This window comes from Neolamprologus brichardi, chromosome 5 (assembly GCF_056152115.1).
Source record: "Neolamprologus brichardi isolate AB-2024 chromosome 5, ASM5615211v1, whole genome shotgun sequence".
Classification (NCBI taxonomy): Eukaryota; Metazoa; Chordata; class Actinopteri; order Cichliformes; family Cichlidae; genus Neolamprologus; species Neolamprologus brichardi.
In genome coordinates, this window is record NC_142108.1 from 17,830,918 (window position 1) to 17,854,311 (window position 23,394).

Below are 23,394 nucleotides of genomic sequence, written 5' to 3' on the forward strand. Positions count from 1 at the left end.
TTTTCTTTGGCTGTCCCTTCTTCACCCTGACCTGTCTTATTTGGCTCAGCAGAACGAAAATATATATCCTGCTGCTTTTACACAGGCACTCACATAACGCTCAGCGATTCTCTGCGCGATCAACCTCTCACATGTTTAAGCTGCGGGAGATTTCACTTGTCATGTTTGCATAGTAAGCTAATGATTGATAAGACGATGTCAGAGGAATTGGTGCGCAAATTATCATCACTCACCAATCAGTGCTGTCGCTCTCTATACACAGTTCGCGCGATTGCAAAATGAAAGCAAAAAACAAGCGCAAATTCAAACGCGATTTCAATATGTCACATATTGACAGTGGCTCACCGATGCCAATGACATAATTACCCAGCTACATTTCCGAAAGAATGCAAAAGCATTGACATATATTTTTCCTTCCTACGATAGGCCGACGGGCAGGGCAGGGCAGCCCGACTGGAAAAATCACTAGCCCCGGGACGTTGGGCTAGCGATTTTGCGAGCCCTGTATCTGATTGAGGAATCACTCATCTTTGGAAAAGAGAGTTTATTACAGAGAAATGGCTCTTTCCAAAATAAAAGCTATACTATATGCTTCTTCTGGGCTATATTCTCAGCAGCATATTAAACATATCAGGTTCCCATAAGGAGAATCATGAGGACACTCGGCTAAAGTTTGTAGCATGCGTGCTTGTTGTTTTTGTCTGCTTCCACTTGTCTTTGCACTAGGATGATGTCAGAGTAAATGTGCAGTCATATTCGTTGTGTTCCCACTAGTGCTGTCAGCGTTAATCTGAAATGAGGTTAACGCCACAACACGGCAAATCTCCGTTAACGAGCTACCGCGGATTGCCCCGTGCGTGGGGCTGGACGGCCAACACGTTAACGAGCTAACTGCGCTAACACACTAGTTCCCACCCATGTAATTGAGCATTGCTGGCACATCCAACATACTGTTTTACTTTAGTCCATGACGCACTTACCTTCAGGGTCATACTTCACATGAAAACCAAAATAGTTCCAAACGCCAGATCTGAATGAGGGTGGGGGAGGTTCAATTTGCCATGTTGCAAGGAGAGCTTAACTTCTGTCTCGCTAGCTTGCCCTGCGCTCAGTGAATCTGTGGGCCTTTCTCAATATGCGTACTTGTGCGTACTTGCGTTCTCGTGTACTCGTGATACGTCATCAGTCGGAGACCAAGTACTGTTCCAATTCGAAGTACGCATCAAGCCGAGAACGCGAAAAAGTCCCGGATGTGTTCTCGCTCCGCCCGTTTTATCGAGCATGCATCGGTGGTGACTTGTGTGGACTTGGTACAGCTAAATATCCCAGAATGCATTTCGTCCAAAACTCAAACGCGGCAATGGCGGACGAGCGGGTCTAAAAACTTTTAAATATTACTCTTTCTGGGTCACAAAATAAACTTTTAAGTTCTTTTCAAGCGAGAATGTAGCTGTGTAAACTTCGAATATCTGCTCAGTTTATCAAGATATCATATATTTCCAAACGAGGTCCGACGTTTTCGGAGACGTCTGTGACCCGCCAGCTCCATAGCAGACAGCGAGGTCGAGGATTATTACAGCCGGCGAGAACAGCGGACTTCCGGCAGATCGTTTAACCCCCCCACGGTCTTTTCGCTACTCAGGTTAAACAAACCCCAGCAGCTGTCTATTGTATTGAGTGTCCATTAAAATGAAAATAAAAGCGTTCTAACATCTCACCTGCTTGTTTTTATTAAGGTATGTACACGTATGTACATGTACACTATTTTTATTAATAGAGATTTCACTACTGAGGTTAAACATGATATATAAGTCACTTAGATCACTTCTAAATGTTAATGTTTGGCTTATTTCGGCTTTTTATTTGTTCCTGAGTAAACCGGTTTGGCTGTGATTAAAGTTAAGCTTCATAACATATTACTCACAGTTAAATTAAGGACGGCAGTAAAAACTCTGGACCTGTGACATCATCAAGTACGCTGGTGTTCCAATTGTACAAATCGCGAGTCCGTGCTCGCGTTCTCGGCGAGTCCGTACTCCCGTGCGTTCTCGGCGAGTATGTACCCGCCGAGAACGCGAGTACGTACTCGCGTACTTGAGAATTGAGAAAGGGCCTGTGTTCGACTACTCCGCCTAGGCTGCACTGTCGAGCGCAGATCCACTGAGCGCTCAACACAGACAGCACCGTCAGAAGGAAAGTTGATAAAATAAATTAAAAATGCTGTATTGTTCGATACATATGCATACCGAACCGAAAGCACTGTATCGAACGGTTCAATATCAATACGAGTATCGTTGCACCCCTAATAAATAAATAAATAAATATATATATATTAGCGGCGCAACGATACACAAAATTCACGGTTCGGTTCGATACTTTGGTGTCACGGTTCGATATTTTTTCGATACAAAAAAATGTTCATGCCTTTTTAATTTGTCATTTATTAAAATTATAAATATATATTTTAACTCAAAAGTACAGTTTTTAAATTTAATGTTGCTGAAACAACAAAGTAATAAAAAAAATAAATCTCTCTGATCGAGAAATCACTCATCTTTGGAAAAGAGAGTTTATTACAGAGAAATGGCTCTTTCCAAAATAAAAGCTATACTATACGCTTCTTCTGGGCTATATTCTCAGCAGCATATTAAACATATCAGGTCCCCATAAGGAGAATCATGTGCTAACGGCTGTCTAAATGACTCGGGTAAAGTTAGTAGCATGCGTGCTTGTTGTTTTTGTCTGCTTCCACTTGTCTTTGCACTAGGATGATGTCGGAGTACATATGCAGTCATATTCGTTGTGTTCCCACTAGTGCTGTCAGCGTTAATCTTGTTGAAATGACGTTAACGCCACAACATGGCAAATCTCCATTAACGAGCTACCACGGATTGCCCCATGCGTGGGGCTGGACGGCCAACACGTTAACGAGCTAACTGCGCTAACGCAGTTCCCACCCATGTAATAGAGCATTGCTGGCACATCTGACATACTGTTTTACTTTAGTCCATGACGCGCTTACCTTCAGGGTCATACGTCACATGAAAACCAAAATAGTTCCAAACGCCAGATCTGAATTAGGGTGGGGGAGGTTCAATTTGCCATGTTGCAAGGAGATAGGGTAGCCAACTCCCTGAGAAATAAATAAGGGACACCTTGTGGCCAGGGCCGGGCGAACCAGTTGTCTTCACCCTTCCCAGTGTGGTGAATTTTTTAGCTCTTTTTTTGTGTGTGAAATTATTTTTTAACCATTTGACTTGAATTTGATTTAAGTAGATGCATATTCTTTGTGATATCAACACATGGGAAACAAAAATAATTTAGCCATTTATTTTTAGCTCAAAATGACAACATTAACACAATAAAACAGGTCTTTCTTAAACAGAAGCCTGTCATGCTTAACTTTTGAGAATAAAAGTAAATCTTTCTTTAAAAGAACTTAAAATTATATAAATTAATAGAAAACAATAGAAAGAAAAATATTCTTGTAACAGTGCACATTTAGTGCATTTAGTGCAATTGGCTTCAGTAGAGGCATTATTTCAGCTTTTGCTCCCGTTTGTAAACCCACTTGTTCCCATGATTACGCATCATAACTCATCATCATTATTCATCTATGTATTACTTTTATGTGTTGGTATTACTCATCTATTTGTTGTAATTGGCTATCCTTGCAGTTGTTTATTACACAAAATAAATTATATTATCACACTTCTGGCCACATAGCGCTGATATTCACTGCACATGCCCATTTTAACCTTAACCAGAGGGTTTAAAAACAAACAAACCAGTGTTTACATACCATATCTGCTTCTGCCGTGGCCTGGTGGACAAAAATTGGTTAAGGGTTCCCCGAGCTTTCACGCCCCTCATGTTCTTCATGTGCCCACCATTAGAAGCATGCCTATGGAAAAAGTGCGCCGGGACACAGTGCAGTGCGCTTTATAGGTGTTATCGTGCACTTTTCCAGCCAGTTTTCCTTTTCCCATTCTTCCCTGTACTTTTGCAGTCTTTTTTTCTTTCTCTGAGAGGAACAAACATTGCTGGTCTAATGCTGGGCTCACACTGTGCGATTTGTGGCCCATTTTGAGCCGATTTTTGAGTCGTGCGACCGTTTTGGCGATCGGCCCGATTTTGGCCTTCATCGTGCATCGTGTAGTATAGGTGGGGTAACAAGAAGCGATTAACACCTCACGACCAGCTCCCGATCATCAATCGCTCGTGAGGGTGTCACCGCAGCCGCTCACACTGCTCACACGCAAACACGTAAACGTCGGTGAAAAAGACGGAGCAGCACGGCTGTGCAGCGTGTGATCTGGACACAAGCGATGGAGGCACAACTTGTAGAACTTTGGAAAGCTCATCCAAGCCTTTTCGATGTGACATCACCAAATTATCACGACCACAACAACCGTGAAAATAGTTGGATTTACATTGCTGCTCAATCACAGCTGCCTGATCATGTTTTTCATTAGCAATTTATCAAAGTTGATGGTGGTGTGTGTTTGTGTGAGTAAAAGACAGAGAGGGAGAGCGAGCGACAGATTTTCTGTTATAACCTTCATTTTATGGAGGCACAGTGTGAGCACTCAGGTCGCATCAGAGCATCGGGCGGTATAGTGTCAGACCTGCATCGTGACCTACGAACTTATAACCCATGCGAGTCAATCGTGCAGTTTGAAAATCGCACAGTGTTTGCCCAGCTTCAGGTGTACTGTCGTCTGAGACTTGCACCGCAGTGTCGGCGTTTGTTTCCCTGTTGGCCATGCTTTTTGTTGTGGTCATCTGTTGTCTTCCGGTATTTTCTCCGCAAGCGACCTTTCCTCAACCAATGAGATGAGCGGTAATCTGAATTGTCATACTCGAATTGTCATAAGTGTGCTGTCAGCTCATTGGTCACAAAGCAGGAGCGGGGCTGGGAATTATGTTTTCAAACAAAGCGTTAATTACATTAAAACTTATAGACTACTTTTGATTCTCACTGTATTACGGGACAAAGTGCGTCCCTTATTAGCTCAATACGGGACGTGTACTTTTGTTTCTAAATACGGGACGATTCCGTTTTTTAAGGGACGGTTGGCAACCCTACAAGGAGAGCTTAACTTCTGTCTCGCTAGCTTGCCCTGCGCTCAGTGAATCTGCGTTCGACTACTCCGCCTAGGCTGCACTGTCAAGCGCAGATCCACTGAGCGCTCAACACAGACAGCATCGTCAGAAGGAAAGTTGATAAAATAAATTAAAAATTTTGTATTGTTCGATACATATGCGTACCGAACCGAAAGTACTGTATCGAACGGTTCAATATCGATACGAGTATTGTTGCACCCCTAATATGTGTATATATATATATATATATATATATATATATATATATATATATAATATATGAAAATTAATGTTACTGTACATTACTGTGAATACAGTCCAGTCTGAATGTTAACTCTGTGAAAACTGTCACACAAGGTGATGATGTGAGATATTTATTGCAAAACTGTATTTATTGAAAATTTACCACAGCAGAGGCAGTAAAATAAATTTGGTCTCACTGGAGGAGGAGAAATCAATTAAAAGCCTGTTATATTCAAACAACATGCACCAGTAACCTACAGTCTGTAGTTTTGGTCCCGTAGGGTGAACATTACTGGGTTATCATTACATTTTCCATTATTACCAAGACATATCAAAATTGACAATTACATTTTTTCAATATGCAATAGAAACATAATCATGAAATCAGTAAATGTGACCTCCCAATGCCTGAGGCACAGCAAGTCACAAAGCAGCGCTGTTCATCTTAATGATCTCATGCTGCATTTCACTCATTACTCTTATAGTTTGCAGGCTGTTGTATCCTCAAGGCTCATGGGACCTTTACTTTAGTTCTATGTGCAAAAAATACAGTAGTTCAGAGCAATGATTTATCACAGTGATGCACATATTTTCCAATTGATCCTCACTGGTAAGGGAAATCTTTACAAATCCTAAAATATTGTTGAGTATTGGAAATCTATGAGATTCAAATCTGAAATGACGTATGTGTCACATGGCAGGTCTAATAGGCACTGACATAACAGCAGATCATGTTGTTTTCAACACAGCTCCGGAGAATATTTCCTGTTAAGGGAATAGTACTGTATTTTTAAAAATATTCATTTGTATACTTTGGGGTTTTTTTAATCTAAGATTTATGTAGTGTAGTAAAAATCAGATTGTACTGATTTTGTAAAAAGGTCAAATGTGAAACAATATTTGGATGCAAACTATAATTTCATATTTAGATTTTATATACCAATATCTTCTGTTTATAATAATGGATTGCATTTATATAGTGCTTTTTGAGACCCTCAAAGCGCTTTACAATTCAACTATTCATTCACACACACTGGTGGAGGCAGCTACAGTTGTAGCCACAGCTGCCCTGGGGCAGACTAACAGAAGCAAGTCTGCCATATCGCGCCATCGGCCCCTCTGGCCATCACCAGTAGGCGGTAGGTGAAGTGTCTTGCCCAAGGACACAAAGACCGAGACTGTCCGAGCCGGGGCTCGAACCAGCAACCTTCTGATTACAAGACGAACTGCCACGATGGCCATTTATATAGCCTTTGTTTATATAGCAATTTTAGCAATTTTCTAAATGTTGCCAATACACATAAAATCAGTAGAATTTTAAGCATAGTTTTAAAGCTAAAAGACATTTTATGAAAGTTTTACCTAATGAGAGTTTGACCATATTTGATCTTGAAGAAGAGGTCAGAGGTCCAAAGTAGTTTAAGATTTTGAATCCCCATATATCATTTCCCATATGTTGTCAATACAAACGATGGTAGTAAGAAGTTTCCTTTTTAATGGCTCTATATATCATTATTAACACTTTGACCTGCTATTGGCCTTGATTGAGAGGTCAGAGGTCAAATGTGGCATACTTTAAATCTTATATGATACTTTCTCGATATTGACATTACATTTTGTAAGTGACATTGCATTTTGTCGATTTTCAACCAATAAATTGTTATGTAAAGCCCTTTCATTTAAATGGGTTGTTAACACGATCCCAAAGTTTTATCAAGATTCATTCAAAAATTTTAGAGCTAACATGCTTACAGACACAAAATGACACGCAAACACTGCCAAAACATATCCTGCCTGGTGGAGGTAATAATCTTATCTTATAAATTCAATTCAGTTTTATTTATATAGCACCAAATCATATCAGCAGTCACTTCATTACATTACATTGTGATCTACCATCCATTACCAATCAGCAATCATGTCTTGGTCAGTTCAGTCTGAAAAGATTTGTTTTTGTCTGTCCTGTGTTATACACTTCCCTATTTCAAATCACACACAATGTGCTGTGATACTTTCTCAATTCAGTATTAAGCCCTAAAACATCAGTTATGTATACAGGCATGTACGTGTCAAAAATTACAATTAAATTAATGACAAACAGCATTTATATGGTTCCACACAGGAGACTGTGTGTCATTGTCCCCTAAGACCTGCCGCTTTCTCTCTCTCGCTCTATCAACACTCAGGTGAAGCTGAGAAAGCTTTGGTGCCTCGTCCTAACCCTGCCCATGGGTATGGCAAGACTCCCAGCACCCCTGCTTGCCAGAACCATCACATTTTGAAAATAAAAGGCCAGCTGTATACAAATTTTCCACATTTGTGTCATCAGGACCTTGTCTTGATATTTTGGAACCATAAAATCTTTAAAGTATAGTGTGAGGATCAGATCTAGTGTACTAGATATAACGCAGTGAAGTCATCCATAACATTTTTAAGGAGGATGTTTCTTAAAGCCTTGCAGCCTGACTGACAGAGGCATTGGTTTAAAATGCATATTTGTATTTGCAAGATTAGCTGCAAGCCAGGATTTTTTTTGTACTGTTCAGCTTATTATCTATATGAAACAGTGTGGTAAGAAGCATAATAGTAGATGCAAACATGTTTCACTGTAGTTAAATAAACTAACGGAAGTACTCAGCATGAGCTTATTGTTTTAACGGATCTCAAGACAAAGTGGACAATGAATAAATAATTAAATAGATCGAAGATTAAGAGACATTTGCTGGGTAACTGTCATGAGTTGTGGCATCAGACAGCTTTTCCTCTGCACATGAATGGTGCTGATCAGAAGCTGTATGTGTGAGAACTGAGCTAATGGCGACTGTGTATTAGCGATGCTAATTGGTGCAGCTTGCAAGTCATGCAGTAAACACATCAAACTGTCATTGTAATGAATATTATTATAGCCAGTGATTTCTTCTGTATATAATTCATTTGACAGTTCCTGTGCGTGAACTCAGGTGCATTTAGCTTGAATGTTATTTTAGTATCAGTTATGGACTCATGACTGACCAGCAGCTCCTTTTAAAAAAATTTCTTCAAACTTAAAAAATGGCACTTTTTTTTAAGTCAAAGGCAGTGTATTATTGACCTCTGTAAAACAGCTCACATTTTTACAGGACTATATTTGCAGCCCTGTGAAATCGCTTTGTGAAATATCTTTAGCTGAAATGACTTTATGTAATTGTTTCCATGTGACTTTATCAACCTCTCCCATCAAAGTTGGGGATTTTCATCCACTTTTCTTTACAATGTTGATTCACTTCATTCAGGTTTGTTGGCATTTGCAGTAAGCAGTGATTTCAGGGTGTAGTGTCACAGGAGGAGATCTCCATCATCTAATCATGCCTTCCCTATTTGAGTTGGACTCTGGAACCTGATGGGAGATCTGTGTGTTGTGCTGAGTGAAAGAAGGCAACTTGAAAGCTGTGCAAGCTAAAGAGTAGAAAACAATGCAAATAAACATTCACTTACGTTGCAGTACTGTGCACACTGGATCCTTTGTAACAGTGGTGCTATGTATTATGGCCAAACATCTTTTCTTTGCTGTCATGTGTCCAAAGGATATTGTGTCAGAAACACTGTGTTTTGTTCAGATCGAGGGAAATCCATGCCCGGGAAGATTGTGGCATTGCATCAACACGCACCTGAATATTCCTGACAAGCAAACTGCCAAAACCTTTGGTTTTATAGATGCAGACAACTTGCTGATGATCAATTATTTAAGTGCATTTGATCAGCGGCTTCTGACCAATACTTCGATTCACAGACCAAAAGACAAATATAGACCAACAGTATAGGGCTTCTAGGTGTCATTAGTATTTTTAAAAACCATTAACTGTAGAACTGGACAACTGACGTAACCAACATCAAAGGTGCAGTATCTAAAGATCCCAATATACTGTGTCTGTCAGTGGACTTTTTTTTCTTTTACATGGAGTCAGCTGGAACAGATTCAGCCTCCAATGGACCAGAGCATCCAGAGTAGCCTGACTGGCTCTGACTCATGAAGAAAGGGAGAGTGAGAGACAGAGAAAGAGTGGAGTATGACCTCGAGGCTCCCCTCCATCCACCCACCACCATTCACCCATCCATTCTTAATGGGATACTCTAACCTGGCTGTTTAACACAAATTAACATCAAAGCTCCCTTCAGACGGAAGTCTGGCTTTGGAAGCTTTGGGCTATAATGGCCTGTTTGGAGGGCATTAAATATATACGGTATGTGTATGAGACACAAAATGTCTAATAAATGTTCTGATATGAAATTTATGAAATTTCAATTTATGAAATTTATAGAAATGTATGGTGTTTTTCCGAATCATATGTTGTAATGTCGTACAGCAGGACTCATTCATGTTGGGGACCACACAGACAGCCAACACAGTTTTCTCAGAAGAGACCTTGTAACTGGTTAACTATAGTTTTGACTAACATACGCGCTAACTGACAAACCAGGTGACCATATGTCAATTAACAGCTTTTGTCAATGCTGAGATAAATTGGTACTCATTGTTATTTTGCTTGTCATTGCAACAAGTGTCTTTGATCAGTTTGTTCTTGTATGTTTTCAGTCAACACATTCCTGTCATCTCCACCCGAGAATGCAGTGTTGAGGTCATGGTTATTTCACATGCTTAACAACAGATTTTGCAAATTTATATAAATATCACTTCACTGGCATCAACCAGCCTGCAGCGCTTTCATTTATTAATATCTATTACACAAAACAATTCTAAAGTCTAAAGTTTAATTTTGGGGGGTAAAAACTGCCGTGGCAGCATTACACTGAAGAGCTCCTAAGCAATTGACACCGTTACGTCTTACACAACGGGCCCATGCAAGCAATGAAGTAGACAAGTTCCCTTGTTTGTTTATCCATTAATGATAAATATCCATTCACTGAGGGCAAAATTAAATGAAGTGCTGCTCGACATTGAGTTCATTAATCTGTAGCGAGGAACAGTGGGAGAGTGGTTATGGCTTCCTGCTGTTAAGTGATTCTAGTTGGCTGGCATAATGATGTTAGTTTTACATTAACTTGATAATATTCTCTCCCAGAGGTGCTGCAAAATATGCTTCCATCAGGGAAGACTGGGATGAAACTAATTTGTAATGATGTTGTCAGTGTGCTTGATAATAGAAATTTTTCTTTCTACATTTTAGGCATTTGACTTTCTGGATATATTTTTTTTTTTAAATTACAAAAACAGACTAAAGGGAAATGGCTAATAAGGACTTCTGCCTCTACTGCTAGACCATTTTTTAACATTATGAAGCATTGTTTTATGAATTAAAAATACTATATCATTCTTCTTACCATTGTTACTATAAACAGCATACATATCCCATAGCAAAATAACTTAGTAACAGCAGTTGCATCTCTACTGGTTAAAAATAAGAAAAAGTCCTATTTGTTTGTGCTTTTTTTAAGGATGTTTAACATATATGCAAGTTCAAATTCATGAGTAGCTGTACTGCACTGAGCTAAACAACAACATCAGCATGCTACTAACTTATGCAAGTTAATGTTTTCATGTGGCTGTAGTACCACGTAGACATACAATACTGCAGAAAAAAAAATGTTGAATCAAGCACTGTCTGGCAGCGGCACATTTGGTAGGCTAAAGGATCTCAAAAACCAACACATCATACTAATCTAAAGAAACTCCAGAACAGCTGAGAAACAAAGTCACTGACACTTATCTGTCTGAAAAAGGATACAAAGCCATTTCCAAGGCTTTGGTGTTCCAGTCAAACACAGTGAGAGCCATCATCAAACAAATGGAGAAAACTTGGTGGTGAATCTTTCCAGGAGTGGCCAACCTACCAAAATTACTCCAAGAGCACATCAATGACTCATCCAGAAGGCCACAAAAGAACCAAAAATAGCATCTAAAGAACTGCAACTCTCACTTATCCCACTTATGGTCAGAGGTCATGATTCATAATAAGTAAGAGACTAGGCAAAAATGGGTTTCATGGGCGAGCTCCAAGGAAAACCACTGTTGACCAAAAAGAACACAAAGGCACAGTTTAAAAATTGCATTTTATGTTTAATTGGGTTGTCTTTGTCTAATATTAAAAATTTGTTTGACAATCTGAAAAACTTAGGTTCAACACATATGCAAAACAAATATCCATTGCTACACAACATTTACTGATATGTTCATATTGGACTCGCTGAAACAGCACACTGGTTTGCTGTTTGATTCAAACAAGCTGCACTAGTTAGAGTCTGTCAGTCACAATACAAACACTTCACAGCATCCATTCACTTTTGTCAGAATGAGCAATGCTCATGTCATATTCTTCAGTCGTAAGTACCATTCGCTCAGTTCACCATTCACTGAAAACACAATCATGTGCTTTTGAGCACATTCATGCACAACTCAGCACCACTCTGGTGAATTCAGGGTAGAACAGAAACTATTAATTAATCTGTCACATTCAAAACCAAATCCTTTGTGTTGCTGGAGCCAGCAGGTGACCAAAAACCACACACATACAAATTTCCTGTGCTACTTCACTGCAGTTCCCTTTAACAGGCTTCCCATTTAGCAAGGTTTGTTACTGCCCCAGAGAGTGAGACAGAGGCCCCCCAGTACACTGGCTGAATGGCTTCTCTGGTTCATAGCAGGTTGTTCCTCTCCCTCATACAATTAATGCTTTACTGCCAGGTATGCAGGTCACCAGTGACAGCACTATTATAATGTTATGTGAATTGATGGCTATTATTTATTCTAGGAAAGTGACTTGTATATCTCTGAAGAGCAACCACATATTTTATGAAGCAAAAAAAAGCAAAGTGGGGGGTTTCTGTAAGACATTATGTATAAAGGCTCATTGAGCTCTGCTTTCAAAAACCTGCATAGATGTAACACTGTCTTTGAAGCCGGATTTAAGAAATAAGTGCTTTAAGTTAAAGTTGTAAAAACATATTTAGCGCCATCTTGTGCCAATACGCAACGTGATATCATCAGGTTGATTGGTTACATTCGTTTATGTTAGCGAACTAATACCCAATGATGTCAACTTCTGTACTGGCACAAAGTGGCGCTAAATATGTTTTTAAAACTTTAAGCACTTATTTCTTGAATCCGGCTTCAAAGACACCGTTGCATCTATGCCAGTTTTTGAGAGCAGAGCTCAATGGTGTAAATATAACTTTATACCATTATAAATCTAAATACAGCAGTGGTGCAGAATGAGAAGCCTGAAGGACTAACGCCAGACCAATGTCCGTTTTTAGGTCAAATCAGAATCGGAATGCCTTATTAATCCCATGGGGGTAAATTGTTTTGTTACAGATGCTCAATTTAAATATTAATCTGTAAAAGAGAAAATGTAAACGCTCTCTCTCTCCCTGCAGGGCAATCTTTATCCTTCAAGCTCGGTCCTCTACCAGAGGCCTGGGAACTTGAGGGTCCTGCACAGTATCTTTGCTGTTCCTAGGACTGCGCTCTTCTGGACAGAGATCTCAGATGTTGTTCCTGGGATCTGCTGGAGCCACTCGCTCAGCTTGGTGGTCATTGCACCAAGTGGTCCGATTACCACTGGGACCATTACTGCTATCACCCTCCACATCTTCTTGAGCTCTTCACTCAGTCCTTTCTTGGCTTCTCATGTTCCGTTTTCCTTATGTTGTTGTCCACCAACCATGTCTGGTTGGTTAGCCAGCACCAGCTTGTGTATCTGGACCTGGAAGTCCCACAGGATCTTGGTTCAGCCTTCATTGACGCGTGCGCGTGTGTTAAAATAAGGTGCAATAGAAAATTTAATAATCTAAACTTAAATAATAATTTGTACAATATAAACAAGATATTACAATTGAAACTAGTCCAGGTGTCAAAAATCTTGAGTCCTGTGTTGGGTTAGCTAACCAGTGCATGAAGCTCTTTACAAAAATGTCAGCCTCATGATTAAAGATGAACAAAAGCAGGCACAGTGAACGTAATTCCAGAGGTTTTCAATCATGTGCTATTGAGGCTCAAGAGTCTGCCGGTTTCCGTTCCAGCCAACAGTGAACAGTGCAGCAGCTGATTTCACTGATTACAGTTTCAAACTGAGTCACAGAGCATGTGATTTTTCAGTGTGTACCGTCTTTAGCACTTTTTCATGCACATGAGAAAAGAAATAGAGAAATGGCAAAATATTCAGCTTGTATATCAATGGAACAAGATATGTCAATAGACTCTTTTGTATGTCACTGTCAGCATTTGTCATAATGCCATTCATTTCTTCTGGATGTCTGTGTTGCCATAATCAAACTCGTCTGACACTTCAAACCTGCCTTTCACACCTGTTCTGTTTTCTTACCGGTAGTAGCACCAGTTTGCTCACCTGCCTCCACTTCCCCAATCAGACTTAATAGTTATGGTCCCCAATCAGGCTTATTCTCTCAAAATAGTAAAATGAAAAAATAAAAATACTAAAATGATTCAATCTAGCCTTGACTTTATTTACCCTTTTTGATTTGTTTCATGCTTTTGGGTTGTTCATTCTGAGCTGTGACAGATTATATGTAGCAGGTTATTAAAAATAATAGTTTTTAGTCAAAGTAGTATAAATGAGCCAATACTTACAACACTGTGTAATTACTAGAAAATCTGGCTTCCAAGAAGCCAGATGTTTTACTCATTTTTACTGTGGTCTTGAGCAATGGTTCTCTGGGTTTTTTGGGGGGGTTTGCACCAACAAGGTGATTCCCAAACAGCTAATTAGCCAAAAACTTGGCATATCTCAGCATGGTCTCTAGTGTGTCATTGTAAAATTGGAGACTGAACTAGTGGGGTCCCAGAAAGTTCATTCTATTCTTCTGGATGTTGTGTTGCATAAGTTGAGGATAAAAAAAGAAGAAGTGGCAGGTCTGAAACTCGCAGAACTCAACATTATTGAAGCAGTGTGGGATCCTCTTGACAGAGAACAGAACAGAAGGCAGCCAACATCCAAAGAAGAGCTTGTGAGAAAAAAATGTCCTTCAAGAAGCCTGGAGAACTATTCCTGAAGACTACTTAAAGAAATGACAAGAAAGCTTGAATAAGAGAGTTCAGGCTGTGTTGAAGAATAAAGGTGGTAACACCAAATAATGACTTTCATGCTTGTTTGAATCCTACAAACTCTGTTTTTAACCTATACATTTTTTCACTTTTCTCTTTTGTTTCTTGCAAAATATGAAGAAACAAAAGGTGACTCGAGGCTTTGTACTGTAGCTATCTAACATAAAACACTTTCTTCATTTACTGAACCCTCCATCATTTAACAGGCCTGAGTGTTTCCCACTATGTGGGTATAGCAAAACTTATTCAGTAAAAGCTGTGACATTTTCAGTAACTTCACCAACACACAGTCGTAAATTAGTAACAATAATGAAAAGAAGAGTGGAGTTGTACATCAAAACACTGCAGTTCAATCACTCACTGATAAGGTAAAATTATAGTTAGGTATTATATATGGTCACTATGCATAAATTAGCTAAATGTTATTAAATGCTATAAACTATAGTCTTAGATGCTTTGTCGAACGATCCATTTCCATTTCCTGTAAATATATAACGCATTATGTTTCGCTTAGAAAGTAAACATAAAAGAAACTTCAAGAATAACCCATGATTTTTACCTCCTCTGCCCTCTGTCTGTCAAGACTCACATGTTTGTTGACCTAAAGCTACAAATACCAACAAATTATTTTGAAAGTATAAAGGTCAAGGCACAATTTTACCCCTATCCTCCCTGACTTACAGGACAGCTGTCACTTCTAGACATGTTTATTTAGAATGAAATCTGCCTGCAGAAAGCATATCATTGCCCTCTCTTTGGAAATAATATAATCCAAACAGTTTCCTTACCGATTGCATCATTAGGGCAAGTTATGCATGTACGAAATTGGACTGATTCATCACCTGGACATAAAGCCAAAAATTCCTCTTGAAGCAAAATTGTTACGTGTGGTCAAAGAGACTGTCCTCCAAAGAAAACAGCGAGCATCAGTGCTTTCAGTCAGCTGTCAAGTAAGGGTTGACTGTGACATTGTCAGCTGCAAAGTCAAGAAGAGAGGATGTTGGGTCAACAGATAGGGTCTGACACCGTACTTCTCTTTACTGAGAACTTAAAGGACATCCCACATAATGATACGTTTGCTCCTACGGTCATTATTTCACAGCTGCTGTTCCAGGAGAAGACTGACAGCCTATCCAGTGATTATTCATGACTGGAATATAATATGATTCAGATGGAGTGATGCTTTTTTACCAAGAGACAGCTGGTTTAAATCATTTTCTTAAGAGGGTAAAGGTTTTATTTAAGATAATTAAGATAATCATATACTGGCTAGAGCAATAGTTAGGTCATATGGGTTAAAGTGGGTAGTAGGGCAGTATGGAGAAATGACTCACTTTGAAATGAGTTGCATAATAATTTCTGGCATGTGCTGCATTGGATTTTCTTTGTGGGCAGACTGTGGTCAGCTAACTTGTGTTTAGGCTGCTGCTGGTTCTATGTGAATTTAGTCAACAACAATCAGCAATATATGAGTAGTATAATAGCTGAGTCAGCTATCCAGCCACTAAAAGATAGACATCATTGTATATATACTGCCATATGTACCATCATTTAATTCTGTGTCATAATAGGCCACATCCTCTTCCAAACCATTTCACTATAAGGTTTCTACTCACACATTTTATTACTATCATGACTGTGCATGTCATTCTTCTGACATTTGGAATATTTGAGGCAAAATTGTGAACCATCGCCCTCCTCATTGTTATGATTAACGTTTGAGCTAAAATATGCTGAGTGCAGACTTGAAAAGCATGACATGGAATAAAAGCAACAAAAGGTAATATGCCGGCTTGTACACGAGAGACACGAGAGGCAAGAAGGAAATGTTTCCTGCCTTTTCCATAGCCTACATAAGGACTCAAAGTGCACAACAAAACACTTTAAATCATATTGTCGGTCTGTACATGAAGATGAATAACTATTTTAAATTGTTTACTTAAAACAATTTAAGTGTTACTAAAAAACCCAGTGTTTCTTCCCATTTATTTTGTTGAATCTATTAAAATTTCCAACACTAAAACTGTTTGAAAGGTACAAAATAGTGTTTTTACACCAAGAAGTGGATCCTCAAAGAGGTATTAGCTGAAAATGTGGCATAGCTCACCATGATGTGTCCTTAAAAATGGGATGAAGTGGGGTGCCAGCTATCTTAGTGGGTGAGATGACCATATGCGGTGGCCCGGGTTTGTGGATGACCCACGGACGGCCCTTTGAAGAAAGAGAAGGGGAAGAATTGCATGACATTTTCCTTCTCTCTCATCCCATTTTCCTGTCTATCTTCACTGCTCTACTATTGAATAAAGGCAAAAAACAACAGGATGAAATTGCACAAGTACTGAGCAGATGAAAAAGTGGTAGGCCTAAAAAAACAAAAACATTTCTCTGTACTGGAGGAACAGTATCTGAAAATCATATCTTTAAGGAATAGGGGGGAATTCAGCAAAGATCTGACACAGGACCTGAGAGATGCATCTGGCCCTTGACTTGAGTCCATGTGCCATCAGAACTGGCCTCAATGGAAGGGTGGCTGTCAAGATGCCAAGAGTAACAGGGAGGAAAGGCTGGCATATGCCAAATTACACAAGAACTGGACTTTAAATCTTATGGAGTGATCTAAATCTAAATTTGAAATTTTTTGTTCAAATCATATGTACAGAGGAGGTTTGGAGAGTTACAACAGTGAGTGTCTACAGCCATCTGTAAAACATAGTTTGTGACTGCATTCCAATCAGTGTTATTGAGAATTTTAAATAATAAAAGAATTATGAGTGCAGGTATTTGTTCATAAGCATAAGTGTGACAGATACAGAAAGATGACTTTTACGTACACAAATTGTAAGACTAGAGTGATTAAAAATGTATTCATGTAACTTTTAAAACAACTAAATTCATTAATTTCTGAATAAACTGTGTATGTGTTGGGATGATGAACCGGGAAAAAATATGCAAATATGTAAAAAGTTTTTTTTTAAAAATTGCAATGCGGCTAATTTGATGCTGTCATATTCCAAAAGCAAATTAAAATAGGATAGCTGTTTAATCCTTGTGCACACAGTTTGTCTTATTGTTTTAGGTGGTTGTTCACTTTGATTGCAGCAGCTTCATATAACCACGTCAGAACATGTTAAAACTGTCTGTCCTGTGAATTCTTACTCAATTACTCAGATGCAAAGCAAGTTCACAGGGTCACGAGGAAATAAAAAAATAGAACAGGTATAACAGTTTTCTTTAAATGAAAGCAAAAACAATATAAAAACATTTCTACATATACCAAGGTAATAAAAACAAGCCATTTCTCATTATCTTCTTTATTAGCAAGTCTTTAAGCATCAGTGCCATTTATTCTGATTTTAATTTGCAGCATTTGTCACAGTGAGGTGCCGACACACATTTTCTATTTTATTTTTTTTGCAAAAATCCAGACACAGCAAATCTATTTTCCCCTCCCCCTCCTTTTCAAACACTACTGTAATGAATTGGCATGAATGACAAGAAGGTAGTGTAGTGAAAAGCCTTTTTCTTGTCTCCATTAGCAGGTCCTGTGTTTCCACAGAGGCATCAAAGAGAGAGGAGCAGGAGAACGCAGGAGGGACAGGGGGGGAGGCAGGCTGCAAGCTTCAAGCTGCACACAGAGATAAAGACCAGACATATCTGTGTGTGTGTGTGTGTGTGTGTGTGTGTGTGTGTGTGTGTGTGTGTGTGTGTGTGTGTGTGTGTGTGTGTGTGTGTGTGTGTGTGTGTGTGTGTGTGTAAGGGATTAGGCTGACTTTGACTGGCTCTGCTCCATTGTGACAGCGGCTTCTACGAAACTGCACACTGCCACATGATGGACATGGCTTGGAATTGCACAGATAATGTCTTCCTTTCTCTCTCCATCACGCTCTTTCTCCCTCTCTCCCTCCCTCTGGCTTGCGCTCTTGCTCTCCCCCCCCTCTTTCCCCTCTCTCAAATACACACACTATACACTGTATAGTGTGCGATGATGTCTTAGCCTCAGGACACTTGAGTTTTGTAAATTTGCGAGCCTGAAAAAAACATGCCCTTCTCAAAACTGTAATCATATGCATTTGGTGATTTCTATCTGTTTTTGTTTTGTTATGCGCTCTAGATTTGTAAGTGCTGATGCGATAATAACCTGGGCACGCTAAACATTAGAGAAAATGTCATAAGGTCACTTTATGTGTATTTTGAACAGCTGAGTGTCTTACTGAGTGAAGATGTTTTCACTACATTGCATCTGTACTCTATCTGTGCTGGTGTTGTCCCTACAAGATCATACCACTTGGGCAAAAAGACCATAACAATAATAAAGGATCAGTATAACTAAATGCTTACCAGGGCAGGTCAAGGACCACTAGAGTGGTAGAGTTTCATATTTTAACAAAAAATGCATGATGCAAACACTTTTAATTACCTGTTGTGTCCTTTGTACGTATAATATATTGGTTTCCCCCTTAATGCTATTTATGTTTTATGTAAAGCACCTCAAATTACCTTGCTGTTAAAGGCTGCTGGAAAATAAACCTGCCTTGTCATCTAAATTGGGGTAGTCACAGAAAGTAAATAAAAGATAAATATAACTATCATGTCTAAAAAGCCAAAGATAAATCAGGGAACTCTACAGCATGGGCCTATCTTATCGCTATCTTATGAGTATGCATTGTCCCTCTGTCTCTTGGTGCCTCGCTTGTGATGTCTAGTTTTAAAACAGCTGCTCCCTTGTCACACGAGGTCACCACAGCATATGGCTGTACATGTTTTATTTGGCAGTTTTGTGATGCCCTTCCTGGTGCCACTCCAAAAGGGATTTGTGTCTCCAGCTGGAATCAAACCTTTCACTTGGCAAGCAAATGTGTAAACCACTACACTATGGAGCCACACTTTAGGAAAGCTACAGTAGCAGTGGCCAAAATGCTTAGCTAAAAGATTTGGAAATGGCAGATGTTACACTGATCTTTTACGTACGGTCTAGGATTCTAGTCTATGGTGCAGTAAACTGTGCATAGAGATGAGTTCTCAGCAGATACATGGGTCAAACACTAGGAGACTGCGGTTCGTCTTGTTTGAAACCAAAAGTTAATAAGGCAAGCAAGTCTTTTCCCTGACATGACAGCAACTTAACTAAAACTAAAACTAGCAAAACTATTTATGGCAATATCAGGTTGTGTAAAACTATATGCAGAGGAGAGTGAAGGAGCAAGAGGGGACAAAAAAGAGGGCCAGAGAGAGGTAAACTAAGGAAAGACTAAATAACCCTGTAGGAAAAAAACACAAAAAAGCAAAAGGAATAATCGTGACCATGTAAAGACATCAATAAGTAGGAAAAAAGTAAATCCCTTTTGCCTTTTTTTTTAGTACAACAGCATTAGGCATTACTCTACATCCTGCTTTAGGACTTTGCTTTTTTTTTATTGGTGTAAATGACATAAGCTCATTTCTCTGGTCAGAGTTTTAATATTTGACTAAAACTCCTGCTAAGTCCTGCCATGCCTGACCATCCTAATTAGCTTCATCACTAAATGAAATCAGCAGTGACACACACTGTAATAATTTGGCAGCATATACCATGGAGCTGCAGGGAGGAGCTGCATGGTTGCACAAGTAAAGTATATTTGCCTTTTCCATTTAGTTTCCCCTCATAAATGAGGTGGTTTTCCAAAAAAGTAGGTTAAATGTAGCTTCAGGAGATTACCAATGAATGATTGTGTTGTTTGAGTCATATGTTATGAAGGACAAGCTCTAAATGCCAACATTTACCATAAGGTAAAACATTTGCTGCTTTAATATAGAATTACAAGACTTGAATTTAACAGATTTTTCCAAATCGCTGTGTTCTTAGTTCAGCTTCTGCTTGTTTAGTGGTGTAAAACTGGTCGTGTATTTGGTGACTAAATATTAAGATTTCATAGTTTTAAAAAATAGTCATTGAAATTACTTTCTAATATACTTTCGTGTTTTTTTCTTCTTTTTCGGGGGGGGGGGGGGGGGTAAAGCAAATCTTATGGTAAATGCAAATTGTCACATATTATTTTCTAGTGTTTCTAGTGTACTATATATATTGCATATATTACGTGCATGGTTACATCTACTAAACTGAGTTCTTGTAGCATTTTGTAGCATGGCACTAAATGCCATGTCATTTAGTTGAGTGTTTAAGATAGGAGTCTTAAATCGATTTGTTGTTGGAGTCGGGCTCAAGTGGACATTAGAGGAACCACTTGGAGCTTTCAGTACTCTGTTACTGGCTTCATTTTTAAGCTCCAGAATTGGCCTCTTAGCCTTCTATCTGTTAGTATGCAGTGATAAACTTCACCATGAATAAAAGGGATGTAAGGATGGTGTAATCATTTTTTATTCTAAATTAAATGTGGTTTTTGTCAGTTCATTGTAGGGACAACAATAACACAGAAACACTAAGCTTTGCATTTATTACATTTTACATATATTTACTCTAACATAATTCAATTCTATGTTTTTGATTTTTCAGTTAAATCATTCAGGCTGCCAATTGCTTAGTGTATCTTAGTATGATCATCAAACAAAATATATGTTGCTGACCCCTCTTGTTAAATATGCTTCAGCTGCTAAAGCCTAGATACTGTTAATGCAGTTATGGACATTTGTTGTTGCTGTATGTGTATAAAGCATGACTCTGTGCCCTGATATGTTTGTCATGTATAAGTGTGTTTGATGTGTGAAGGCAGGGCTTTTTTCTGTGTCCAACGCAGTGCATTATTCTTCATTAGAAACAGATCAGTGACTCTGTCTATTCCAGGACTGCCCCTGGGTTCAAATCAATCCACCACCCGGACACCCACACAGAGACGCTCACTCATGCGCTCTTATACAAATTCACCATGTTTGTCTGAGACCATTAGAAATGAGTCTTGTCCATCAGCCAACATGGCTCAGTTTGTGTTCTGTGTATGAATAAATATATAACGTATTACGGCAAACAAATGCTCTAGTTATTTATCATAGTCTACCCTAATGCTTAACAGAGGAAAGTAAACAGACAACTCTGCCAGAATGGAAATTCCCAGTGCTGCAATGGTAAAAAAAAAAAAATGCAAAAAGTTTTTGTTTTTTTAAATAACTTTTAATTAGGAAGTCATGTAAGTAATTAAAGTTTGAACGTTATTTAGATTTTTGCTGAAAGGTTTTCAAAGGTGTAACTTTAATATCCTTGCCACATTTGGTCTTTCAATTAGCCTTTGTAGCGAATAACCTCAAAGGCAATTAGCCTCCCTCAAAAATATAAAGCACAACTGCAATTGATACACTTTTACAAATATATATTAACTTATCTGTGATTAAAACTCTCACATTTAGAATATCTTAATTAAAAACGTTCTGAAGCTCATGTACCCTAAAGATGTCACATCAGCCACTTCTCATGCAGGCCAGGTTTTCAGAGGTATCACTAGAGGAATATAAATTGAATTTCAGGATGGATTGAATTGCATGATTTGACTTAATATTGCCTACAGCCACACTGCCGGCTATTTGTTGGATGGAATTATCCAGGATGCTAACGTCTCACTTTTTTGTGCTTATTCAGGATGGATAAAGCCTCTGTTTGGCTTTTTTCATTATGTCAAAACTCATTAGTGTTGTGCATAACTTCATATAACAGTGGCTTTAGCTGATTGTTGTAGAAAAATATACATAAAGTATTATTTAAAATAACTAGTTTCATTTAAAAGGAGCACACAGTGTTACTTTAAACTGGGAACCAAATTTGAAGGGTATTACGTACCAGATTACTTTGACTGGCAGGTGGACAATGGATCCAGTTTACAGTGGCTGTCTGCATTTGCTAAGTCTGCACATGCATTTACAATTCCTTCACACAAAGACAAGAGGTGTATTTGACTTCTGTAGCCTCCACATTGTTGGCAAATTGGCACCACTGTAGAGAGAGAGACAGACAAAGAAAGACAGAAACAAGAGAATGTATGGAGAGAACAGATTACATAAGTCCTTCACCTCACATGCCTGACTATGTGACTGCAAAATGCCCAAGAGACTGAGGGATGGAGGAAGGCAGTGAGAGGAGAGGAGGTGGGGGAAGCGGAGTAAATTGGAGAAAATTAAGTGGAAGAGAGGAGGGATTTGAGAGAGAGAGAGGGATGGGGTGACGGCGAGGGAGGATGAGTGAGCCAGAGAGAGGGAAGCTGATGAGAGGTTTATAAAAAGGAAAGTGAAGATGATGTAGAGAGCATATGAAGTATGCTTCTGTCATTCTAGTAAATGCCAGTCGCCTCGCCTCAACAACAGCAAAAAGACTGCCGCTGAAGAGGGCTCTGATATGCAGCCTGACAAAGGCACTTATCAGATGCAGCACAGCTTGAAAAATGCTGACACGCTGACAAAATGTTGAAATCAAGTGAACTGGGAGGCAGATTGATGACCCTATTTAAATTGCCTGGCTGACAAAACATGACAGAAAATGTGTTTTGTAATCTTTTTTTTTTCTTCTAATTGCTGCGGCTACCATGAACATTTTAATTAGAAAAAACTATTTGGATGATGGGATGAAATAGAGTTTGGCATTAAAAAAAATGTCTTTCTCCTTTTATGTTCTGAAGCGTATTTTTGATCTATGTGTATCAGAAAAACATGGTTAAGTCCAGACATAATAAGTTAACGTACAGTAGTTTTCTTTAAAGAGATTAGGTTCATACAGCACTGCAGCTGTTACAAATCCAAATCGCTAAAGCCGTTAAGGATTAAGTGTCTTGCTCAAGGACACTTCAGAAGGACATGTGCTTTTTTTTCTTTATTTATATATCCATATATATATGTATATACACCCACTCTAATGGTGGAATGCAGCTAACTCAGGTACCTACATACAAGCTTAAAACATGTTTATTTGACTTAATTTGCAATCCATGCCACCTTACAGCTGCACAGTACAGTTCAGGGTTAATGCAGTACTTCTGTCTATGTCTTACAACAGAATTCATTTATGAATCATG